Source organism: Octodon degus, unplaced genomic scaffold (assembly GCF_000260255.1).
Source record: "Octodon degus isolate 3935 unplaced genomic scaffold, OctDeg1.0 scaffold00104, whole genome shotgun sequence".
NCBI classification, from domain to species: Eukaryota; Metazoa; Chordata; class Mammalia; order Rodentia; family Octodontidae; genus Octodon; species Octodon degus.
Genome location: NW_004524680.1, coordinates 8,078,456 through 8,090,342, shown reverse-complemented (window position 1 = coordinate 8,090,342; position 11,887 = coordinate 8,078,456).

Below are 11,887 nucleotides of genomic sequence, written 5' to 3'. Positions count from 1 at the left end.
GCGCGGCGGCGGTGGGAGGGGTCCCGCGGGCCCGCAGGATCCGCTGGGCGGGGGCGGGGGCGGGCGCGAGCGCAGCAGCCGCGCCGAGGTCCTAGCCCTCCGCTGTCCCGGCGTCCGGGGAGGCAGCCAAGGCGCTGGTCTGCCCGGAGTGCTGCGTGCGTGTGCGCCGGAGGGAGCCCGAGTGTGTGTGTTTGTCTGTGTGTGCGCGCGTGTGTGTTTGCGCTTGACAGCCCCGCGCGAGCGGGAGGGCCGCGGGGGGCGGGGGCCAGGCTACGCCGAGGCCGGGCCTCCCTCCCTCCCTCCTTCCCTCCTCCCTCTCTCCCGCAGCTTCCAGGGCGCGCCACCTCCCGCCTGGTCCCCAGCCAGCTGGCGAGGCGACAGTGGCAGATCCCGCTGCAGACCCAGCGCGGCGCAGGGCGCACGCTGAGGGAGCCCAGGAGAGGCCGCCGGAGCCGCCAGGGAGGGGGTGGGGGGACAGCAGAGGACTTGGTGCCGCTGGAGTGGGGGCGGGGCGGGGGATGGGCGGTTAAGCGAAGCTGCTAGGGCCCTTCCACCTTTCTCCCCCGAGAGCGCAAGAAGCCTAAGATTAGGGCGGAGAGTTTGAGGGATCTAGGGCTGAGGGAGGGAAATGGGGTTCAGCCCTAGAAGAAGGCAGTCTTAGAGCTTCAGGGAGCGGAGAGGTCGGGGGAGAGTGAGAGGCAGGAGGGGAGGAGGCCCCAACACCTGGCATCGCGCGATGGCGTTGCATAGGGCTTAACCACCAGCACCAGTGCTAAAGCCCCGTCACTACCTCCCGGAGTGATGGGGTCCCGAGAGCCTTGTCAGGCCCCCTGGAACAGTGTATCCCGGGCCGGGTATCTGCCAACCCGAGCCTTTCCCGCCCCCACACTGGGAGAACGCCGAGGCTAACGCAGTCGGGACGGCATCGGCTTACGCCGCATTCCCCTACCCCGTGCCCTTCCTGTTGCTTTTTTGACACGAACTCCTTGAGTACCCTCGTTGCGGGGTGAGGGGAGTGAGCCTCCAACGCACTCCTACCGCACTTCTGCCCTCCCCGCCAGGCGGCAGTCCCTATTGGGACCAGCTGGGGAACGAACAGACTTGGCAGGGGTTCAGCCACCCTGGTGTCCCCAAGAGGAGACCGGCTTTCTGTCTCCTCGTGTCATCCCTCAGGGTCCTCTTTCCTCATCTCCCTTTGGGTCACTGAGGGGCTTTCTCCCATGAATCCCCCCACACACACACCCGCGAGAGGTGCAGCTCTGAGCCGATCTGACAGCCCTGGAGTGCAGGGACTGCCCTTTCCTGGCCATGCTGTCACCTCTCGCCCTGGCAGTGAGAGATGCAGATGGGGTGGGGTCCACCCTGGTAATACGAAGGGTCTGGTGCGATGGTTTGGGCAAAGATGTTGGAGAAAGTCGGGGAATCGGGCAAGCTCTGGAGGGAGCCGTGTCCTCTTTGGCTCGCCCCTCAGATCGTGCTCTGAGGCCCCGGGGCTCAGGCTGGCCCGGTCTGGGACCCTGTGCCTCGCCAAGGCAACGACTAGGAGCCCGCTTCGAGGGCTCCCGGGAACCTATGAGGAAAGGGCGTCCAGGCTGTGGGCTACATCTTGGAAGTTGTGTCTCCGCCCGTATATGTGGGTACCCTGGAGCACCCGCTTGGGGTGCCCCATCCGAACTGTTGCTCTCCCCAGAATTCAATTTGGAAACCGAAGCCCCCGCGCCCGGCAAGTGCAACTCGCTGCTGGGTGAGTCACTGCAAGCGGGCGACGAGGATTCCCAGCAGCTGGTAATTAATTGCGGCGTGGCTCAGCCCACGACGGAACCCCAGTCAGGTCTCCCGCAGCGGCGCCACCCTAAGTCACAGCCGTCGGGCCTCTGCATGGTCTGAGGCAGCCTGGACTCCTGGCAGCCACCAGGGGGCGCTGGACTCCGATCCACAGGTCCACCCCGATTTGAGCCAACCGGGTGGCAAGAAGTGCAGGCTGTCCCCAGCAATGAACTGGGAAGCGGGGGAAGGGCTCTGCTGCACGGATAGATTTCTTGCTTAGGGGAGAGCCACTTTGATTAGACTTATGGAACTCCAATTTACATATAGCCTTTCAGGAAAACGAAAGGGGACTTCCTACACAAATTACTCCAAATCCTTTGTTTTACAAATGGAAAAACATGCACCTGGAAAGGGTCGCCTTCCCCGGGATCACATAGCAACTCTCACCCAGAACCAGCCTTTGACCCTCCTCCCTGGGCTTCTGGCCAGTTCTCTTTCTAGGACCCCAGCTACCTGAAGTTCAAAGAACAAGAATAGCCGCAAACTAGGCCTGTCTTCTGTCTCCCTATTCAGCCCCTTCACACTACAAAGGCCCTTGGACCTTAAAGCAAGGGAGATGGGCCTCAGGCATGCTCCAGGGGGTGGAAGAGCAAGACTTCCTCCTCTGCTCAGGCACACCTGCACTCCACTCCCACCCTGTGTCTTGACCCGGCGTGCACTGGGATCGGAACCTGGGTCTCCACAGTCTATCTTCCTGCAAACCTGGCACCCACCTGCAAGGTGGCTGAGCCCCTAGCTCTGTGGATCAGTGCCACAGTACGGCCCAGAGGAGATCAGGGTAGGACTGTGCCCACCTCCCTCACTGTTCTGTAGTTCTGAGAGGTCTCATTACAGCCTTGGCCAGTGGTAGAGTGGAGCTCAGGTGTGTGTGTGGCCAGTCAGAGCCTGGGACTTGCCAGAGCCTCGGGATTGACTGGGTTTAACTCAAGTGCCCACCTCTGAATCAGGGACAGCCCTGCCCCAGCTCCAGCTGAAAATTGATAGGTGTCATCCCCAGGGCATCTCCTGGACTCTGTGAAAACATCTTTAGCCTTTAGAAGCTCTGGGCAGAGCTGAGGGGTGGAAGAAAGGAAGGAGGAAGGTTTTGAGAACTTTGCAGGCAGCAGCACACAGAACCATCCTACTTAGCTGGCCAAACACGTTCACTCTTTGGCTCAGGTCACTGAGTTGGTCTCAAGTCTGACTGTTGCTTAGGGGCCCAGGAACTAGGTTGACAGCCTACTGGTCCCCCCCCACCCCCTTAGGGCAAGTCCCTGGGGCTACCTGGACACAGGTGCATGGTATTAGCTAATAAAGAACTTGGTAGCTTTATAACTCTACTGCCTGCATGTTTGCTCTTTCCTTTACATGGTGGGTGTGTCTGCAGTCCAACTCTTCCCCTACACACATGTTTTACCCAGAGAGACCAGGTTGTCGCTGCTTCACATCAAAGAAGAAAAGACTGCCAAGTGTGGTGGTGCAAACCTGTAACCAAGCACTCCAGGAGGCTGAGGCAGAAGATGGCAAGTTCAAGCCTGGGAAACTGAGTGAGATCCTGTCTCAAAATAAAAATTAAAAACAGGCTTGGCAATGTAATTCAGTGCTAAAGGCAAAGGTACACTCACCAGTGCTGAAAAACAAACAAAAAGGACAAGATGACACAGCCAGTACTTCTTCTACATAACCACTGTATTTCTAAAAGCAGATGCTCCTGCCAGCAGACTAGGGAGGTGCTCCTCCTAGCTAGGTGCCCCGGACTGAGGTTGGCACTGGCCTAAAGCAGATTCTCTTTGTTGGAGTTCTCCTCAGTCAGGGCATCCTGATGGCTTAAGTACTTAGTGCCTTGTTGCATTGACATCCACATCTTTGAAAAATACACTGTCTTCCCCACTTTACAGATGGGGAGAATGAGGCACAAAGGATCAATAGCTGCAAGCCACAGGCAGGAGCAAGGCTGAGCCTGCCCCTCCCTGGGGGCTGGCGAATGTGTTCTCACCCTGCAGCGAGTGGCCCCTCAAGGCTGACAGGGCTTCTCCTTACATCTCCAGCAGGGTCACGTCCCAGAGAAGAGCGCTTTCAAGGTAGGCAGCCAATCAGGTACATCTAGGGCCTTCCAGATGTTCTTTGGGGTGTGAACGTATGTGTTCGGTGCTTGGGGAACACTAGGTTACACAGAGAAGAATGTGAGACTGCTCAGAGCCTTTTAACCTGTTCTTGGGATTAGGACTCCAAGCCCAGAGTGGTGTGAGCAGTGCTTCCCAAACTCAATCATCCATGGAGCCTTCCCTTGGACGCAAAGTCTGCAACAGCACCAGGTTCTGGGAACCACACTTTGGGAAACCCCGGCCCAGTCTGGATAGCCAGGTGCAGGGGTGTGAATTTTGCTTCTGCTTCTGCTTCTGCTTCTACACAGACAAGTTCTCCATCAGCTGAAATCCACCAGCTTCTTTGCTGGTCCTCTCTCTATAGCTGAGCAACCCTTTCTATCTTCATGTCCTGAGCATTCCATGCTTAAAGCCTGGCAGAAGCCCCTAGCTCAAGTCTAAACCCTCAGCCTAGCATTTCCACCTGGGAATCTGCCCTCTGATCAGCCCCTTTGCTCTCCATCTTTCAGGAACTAGCCCACACGGTTTGCCTCCCAAAAGCTTCCCAGGCTCATAGGCTAGGGTGTTGGGGCTGAGTAGGGCAAGTCATTTTGTTGTAGCTTGAGTTGTTCTCTTGGGAGCTCTGTAAAACCACCATTGTTGTTCCCAGGGGCCTGGAACAATGCAAGGCTCCCTGAGCTTGCCACAGTAGTGGTGGCTGAAAGCAGAGTTGGGGAGCTGACCCATTAGTGGGTGCAGAAAGCTTGGGCCCTACCCAGTATGGAGGCAAGAAGACTGGGAAGGAAGGACAAGAGCATCCCAGATCCTGGTACACAGTAGGCACTCAAACTTGTTTCACTGGCTGCACGATGAAGACCCCAAATGATGCTGAGACCAGCCCCAAAAGTTGGTATTGGTGATGGGAGCACTAGAGGGGTTGGGAGCAGAGCAATGACTGCTAGCTTCTAAGGCATAAGAAGCTAAGGCTGTTGTGGAAGAGGAAAAGCAAGGCTGGGCCTGGTTAAGCTCCTGGGAACATGAACTTTGGGTTGTCAACCCTGGACAACCCGAGCTGTCAGGGGCTCACATGGAAGCAGGAACCCCACCTGGCTGAAGTCCCTCCCTTAGAAGCTAATCTTGGGGATTTCCAAGCTTCAGACTTCTCAGTGTGTGGTCAAGACTCCCACCGTGGCCATGTGGCAGAGGTGTCTACATGGTTCATGAAGGAATGGGATTTGGGGGAGCAGAATTGGGTACCCAGTGGATCCGATATGCTCCTGAAGTTAAGGGGGCTTTCAAAAGTGGGGACCTTGTTGTAATAGACAACAATCGAGTCACTCTGGATCAAGGTCATCTAGCACCTGAGGGAAGTGCAGGTGGAACCAGGCCAAGCTCTTTCTGCGCAAGCCCACACATGTGTGCACCCTTGCTCCTCCAGAAGAAACTGATTGGTAGAATTCAGGCTACTTAATGTCGCCTGAACCACTGCCCAGTCACTGCCTGCTTTGTCCATAAATAGCTGCAGTGCTCTCCCCAGAGCCCAGGTGCCTGCCAGAATCAATAGAAGGATTGGAAGAAGCTTCTCTGGGTTGATAGCGTCGAGGAGGGGCTACTGAGGGGTGGGACCCCTCTGCCCATAAAGATGGGATCATTGAAAGCCTGAGGAGGCAGGGCTGATCTCCCAGGAGACTGTTCTAAAGCCTGGCCAAGGAGACAAGGGGGCAGTGAGCATCACTACTTACCCGCTGCCACTGTGACCTGGAGCTTCACAGAAGAATATGGAGTCCTAGGCAGCAGGGTGTCATTCACCTGTAGGTACTCCAAGCCTTAACTCTGAGCAGATGGTGCTGGGTGCTGCCTGGCCATATTAATGAAATGGATGTGGGGACAGCAGGGATACAGGCAGCTAAAACATGGCATTGGTGGCATTTTTCTCTGTCATCCCTTACCACCTAGTACTAGCTATAATTAGACATTCATAGTAAGAGAATATTGTTTTTGAACCCAGGTTTTCTGCCTTCTAAAGAGTAAAGAAAAAATGCATTAATTACAAACAAAAAATCTGCTCTTCAACATAAGCAGTCAAAAGTTGCAATTGGCTGAGAACTCAGTGTGTGAACTGGGCTGCCTAGGCTGATCAGATTTCCTTGTCTTGAACTAAGAGATGAGGTAGGGTCACGTGCTAGAGCTAAGATTTCCAGACAATTGTATGGTGTCCCGCAAGGGTTCAGGACAGAGCTAGGAAATTCCTTGGGCCCAAGCCTCCTTTTCCACAGCTCTACACTTTCCCCAAAACACACGCCCTGCCACAGCCAGAGCTGCTCGTCACTGCATTCATTGATACTCCTCCGATGGAGTCCTAAAGACCACTCAGAATGTCAGACAAGCCTGGCCTCTGAGTCGGGCCTCCTTCCAGTTCCCTGTGTGACCTTGAGCAAGGGGAGTACCCTCTCGGTCCCTCTTTCCTTGAGAGTAAAACAAGGGGGAAGAGATTGCCCCTGCCAGGAGGAAGTGAGAGGAGGCTCACAAGCTTGGTTGGCAGAGAGCAGGTCCCCATGTGCCCAGTCACTGTTGCTTCTCCTCCCAGGGGTAGAGGGCACACTGCCCTCCTCTCTATACCAACTGTCCGCCAGCCGAGGAGCCAGGCCAGTGCCACATGCTCAGCATGGCGATGCTACTACGCAGCCAGCTCCCTCCTGGTGGGAGCTAACTTTAGCCCGGTCACATGGAGCATTAGTTGTGCCTGTGCCGAGAGTTTATAGATCCCTGTGGAAGGTGTTTAAATATTTTCCCTTTTCAGAAGCCTGGTTCTCGCCTCTGCCATTTTCACCTTTGTGTAGCAGAAGGTATTTTTGCGAATGCAGCCGAGGTGGCAGCAATTTCGCAGCGTGACACGGCGTCCCTGTACACACCACTGCTATTTTGGGGACTCACAGGTGTATCGTTTGTATCATTATGGGCGATGTCAACTCATAGGAAAAAGGAAGAAAAGACTAAGTGCTTTGAGGTCCAAAGGCCCCTCTGCCATGGGTTCCACTGGCAGCTCCCTGGGAAGCCCTCCCAGGGTGGGTCTGGGCCATAGCCCCACGTTCCCCATGGTGTTTCGCCTCTGCCTCCCTGGAAAAGAGCCCGCGCAATCCATATGTACTCTCCATGCCTTGTACAGTGTGCAGCACAGAGAGATGGCTGGGAAACACGCACCAAATGGAAGCAGCCCCAGTGGCCTCTGGAAGTACAGAGGCACTTCTGAGGTTCTTCCCTACTTAGCAGTCACTCTGTTCCCAGAGGCACCTGCTCACGGTGAAGAGGGACAGCAGAAGAAAGAGACAAAGGCTGGAATCATGTGGGGGATGCAGGAGTCCAGATGAAAAGAGATGAGGGGCATACAGAGATCTCATCAGCAAAGGGGGTGTTAGCTGGGCAGTAACCGACCACAGGATGGACCACACCCCACTGTCCGGGTGGCTGTGACTCCTGAGCCTGTGACCAGCACACAGTGAGCTTCATGCAGAGGTTCAGGGCCTTTCCACAGAGCTGTGTCCTGCTTGATAAGTGAAGACATCTTAACCCAGAGAAATCCAAAGTCATGAAGCTAACTGTGTGCAAAATGGGACACTATCTACTTCTGGGTCTGCACCCAGGCCCAAGCCATTCCCAGGGAGTCTAAATAGTTTAGCAGCTCTATTCTTGCCTCCACAGGTGTCCTGAGGACCATGCAGTGACACTGGCGATGAGAGGTCCCTGCTCGCATGGAGAGGACATTTTAATGGCAGAGGGGGACAAGTCCACAGGATCCAGCAGAGATGGCACGAGAGGATGACAGGGTGTGTGCGCTGTGGCCTGTGTGGCAGCAGACGGGGTCTCTGAGGAGAAGGTGAGTGAAATGAGGCTTGAATGAGACCCTAGGAACCCGGACAGAGGACAGTCACCACCAAGCCCCACAGGGGAGGTGCATGGCACATTCATAGAAGAACCAGGGAGCAGGTGTGGCAAGGGTGTGGCCATCTAGGGGACAAGGTGTCCACATTCCACATAATGGAGGTGCCGCACCTCACAGGAAGCAGTGTGGATTTCGTGGCAGAGTCACAGAGGAAGAGCCAAGGCACGGATCCCTTTGCTACACGGGTGCATGGTCTCAGCACCCATGTCCTGCTGGCATCTGCGGCATAGGGCTGCCCCAGGGCACTCTCTGACAGTGTTCCTGATTCTGGAGAGAAAAGAGCCCTTAGGAAACAGGAGACCAATTAAAGCAATAATGACACCAGCTCTGATGACTATAAACACACACTGGACACTGGATTCAGCAGGCACAGTGCCTGTTGCTAGCCTCCCAGAGGACACAGCTGGGTGCCCCTTGCCATGCCGACCTCCTCCATGGTGCCTGTGTGTGCCTGCAAGGACAAGGGCTACGAGGAGTGAGTTCAGCAAAGCCCTTGCCTTGCAGCCTCTCCTGATGGTGATTGACTCCCACGTCCCACCAGCGATGCCCAAAGCACCAGGAAAGGGCCCCAGATACCGTCCCTCCTCCCCTGAATGCCTGTAAACTCTTTAATGATGACAAATTGAATCAATGACCATGCCGTTTGTTTGTTTGTTTGTTTGTTTTAATTTTTATTTATTTATTTGAGAGAGAGAGAGAGAGAGAGAGAGAGAGAGAGAGAGAGAGGCCAGCTCAGCCCACCAGGGGGCGTTCTGGCTGGCATGTGGTGCTGGGGGATTGAACCGCGGTCCCTGATGCTTTTGCTAAGCTTGTTCTAAGTAGGTGCTTTAGACCACTGAGCCATCTCTCCAGCCCCGTTTGTTTGTTTGTTTGTTTGTTTAGTACTGGGAATTGAACCCAGGGTCCTCACAATGGGCTAGATCCCAGTCCTTTTTATGACTGTGTCTCGCTCTATCACTAAGTTGCCCACGCTGGTCTGCAAGTTGCTTCCCTCCTGTCTTAGCCAACCAGAGTGTGGTAAATGCAGGTATGCACCACCAGAATTAGCTATTGACTCAGCCTTTAAAAAATTATGTTATCTTGTGTATTTATCTCTGATTGCAAAGTTAATTTGTTGTGCATACGATCTGAAAGAAAGAAAAAGTAAATAAAATAGAAAAAATAAAATGAAAACAGCCCCAAATCCTTAGTTCTCAAAGTACTTCCTAGGCTGAGCCAACAGAAGGAAAGGAAGTGTGGAACAAATAGAAAGAAGTGGTCAGAGAGATGCCTGGTAATGGTGATCCATGCTAGGTCTCTCTTGATTCTGGTTAGGTGGCTTCCCCTTCAATTTTCAGTCTGGGGTCCACCTCTCCCAGCTGACAGCCTACAGCCAGAAAGCCACAGAACCAGGAGAAAAAATACTTACTTTTCCCAACACATAAACATACATTGCATCACTGAGGCCCTGGGGCAGGCCCTGCGGACTGTAACAGTGAGGTTCAATGTATTCTGCTCATGTTAGCAGCCACCATGGCCGCGGTGTGTCATCCATGGTGTAGTCCATAGAGCAATCCAAATACACCCCCTTTGCTCCCGCCCTTCCACAGTCCATCCTTACCATCCTGACCCATAGCACCAAGCACCTTCCTCTCTTAGCTCTTGATTTGCCATCAACTCTGGCATCATGGACTGCAATTAGGGAAAAGATTTGCCCTGAGGCTCCGGGGCCACAATCACTTTCCTCTCCCCCACCACCCTCTTTCCACTTGGGTCAGACCAAACCAGTATTAAGGTTGATTGAGCTCCCTCATTCTTCCTTGTTCCTTTCACAGGCATCATCCCTAGTCAATTTCTCAGGTGGTCAATGCATCCTAAAGGGTAGACAAGGAAACTCACAGCACTGCAGGGGACCCCGAACCTGAGAGGAGGAGGACAGTCACCTGGAGAAAGAGAGCCCCTGATTCTCCCAGCCTCTGAGTCTATCAGTGTGGGTTATGCAATGCTTGTAAAACTTTTCTTAAAAATTAAAACTCAATGGCTTAAAATAGCAAAGACAATGCCATGTGAAATACATGAGCCAATGTTTGTCCCTGCTAGGCTCCTGATGGTACCTAGTGTCATGGTACCCAACAGAGAAAGGCAATGTGAGAAATCTTTCAGTGGTTCTGAAAGCTTCTTTCTAGAAAAACATCACTGCCACAGCCTGTCACATGGCCAGACTTAGGGAGTGCAGTGTGCCCTCTGACCCAGCAGAGACCTTGGCCCAAGAACCTTGTCCTCAGATAAGCTCTTGCTCACCCATGGTGGCAAAGAAAGCTCTCTATGGCATGTGACTCTGCATGTCACCTATGTCTGCATATGAGGGAAAGACTCGAGCAAACCCAGATCCAGCAGCAAATGAGACAGAAGAGAATCCACAAAATGAAGAGAGATGAAAAGGGCAAGACATAGTGGAGAGCAGCAGACCTCACTGTGAGGCTAAATTAAGTCAAAATGAATAAGAATAGACCTGTCTTAGGCTGTGTAACGTGAGTGCTAAGGAAAGAAGCCAGAAATAGAAGGTCCAGACTGGAAGGGGAAATTCTAATGCTAGTCTCTAAAAAAGTCACAGCTCAGCGACCTCTAGGAGCTGGGGTAGAGTAATGATAAACTCTTCAAAGCCCATGATGGGAGAGGAGGCAAAGACAAAAACTGCCATGACATCCATACCTCGGTGGTAATAAAATTGCAAAATATGCACAGCTACTGAATCTTGATGATATGTAAATGGTATTTGTAGTACTTGTTTCTTTGTTTTTCCATACACTTCAGATTTTTCAAAAGAAACAGAAATAATCCCAAAATAATGACATTAGAATTGGAATATGAAAACAACAAACGTAAATATTTATGTAATCTATAATGGAAAATACATTTTCATACTCTAAAGACTACTGATGAGCCTCAGTAGGAAATAGAACATAAAGAAAACTTTGCAAAATTCATTTTTACAGGAGAAATATTTTTCATACTCTCAAAGTTGTTATACAAATTCAATGCAATCTGGATTAAAATACCATTAGTACACCTCATAAATCTGGAGAAAACATTCCTAAATTCATCTGGAATCAGAACAAAAGAGACCTAGCATAGCCCAATCCTGGCCAACAAAGGAAAGGCAGGCGACATCACAATCCCTGAGTTGAAGTTATACTAGAAGCTACAAAGATGTGATAAAATCAGCATGGTACTGGCTGCAAAAAACAGATCTAAGGACCAATGAAGCGAATTAGAAGATGCAGACACAACCACAAACACACTCAGCCACCTTATCTTGGCAAGGGGGCAAAACATGTTTACTGGAAGAAAGATAGTCTCTTTAACAAATGCTGCTGGGAAAACTGGCTTTCCACATGTTGAAGACTAAAATTAGACCCATGTCTATATCCATGCACTAAGCTAAAGTTAAAATAGATCAAAGATCTAAATATTAAAACAGAAACATGAGATCTGCTAGAGGAGCAAGTAGGTAAAAATCTTTTTTTTTTTAACTTTTTTTTTTTTAGTAAGTAGAAATCTGAAGACAGGGGTAGGCAGAGAGTTCATCAACGAAAACAAAACTGCATGGGAAGTGTTTCGAAGAACCAACAACTGGGATCTCACTGGGCTCTCACCTTGAATACCTTCTACAAGTTAAAAGAAATCACCAAGAGAATAAAAACAAGGCCCACGACCTGGGAAAGAATATTAGCTGACTGTCCTTCGGACAAAAGACTGCTATCTAGGCCATATAAATAATTTAAAAAAATCAGACTCCCAAAATTCGAAGACCCAATACAAAATAGGGCATCTGAGATGAATATATACTTCTCAAATAAAGAAATACAAATGGTAAATAAATATATGAGAAACTTCAAAATCATTTGTGTTATGGTTTGTGTCTAGTTGTCCCCCCAAAGCCTCATGTAGTCATGGGGTGTGGGCTTCTAGAGTTTGTGTTAACTCATGATCCACTGGGATTATGTGTGATCCAAGGCTGGGATTATGGGTCTTAGTACTGCTGGGATTACCCATAGGTGGGTAAATACTGGGAAGT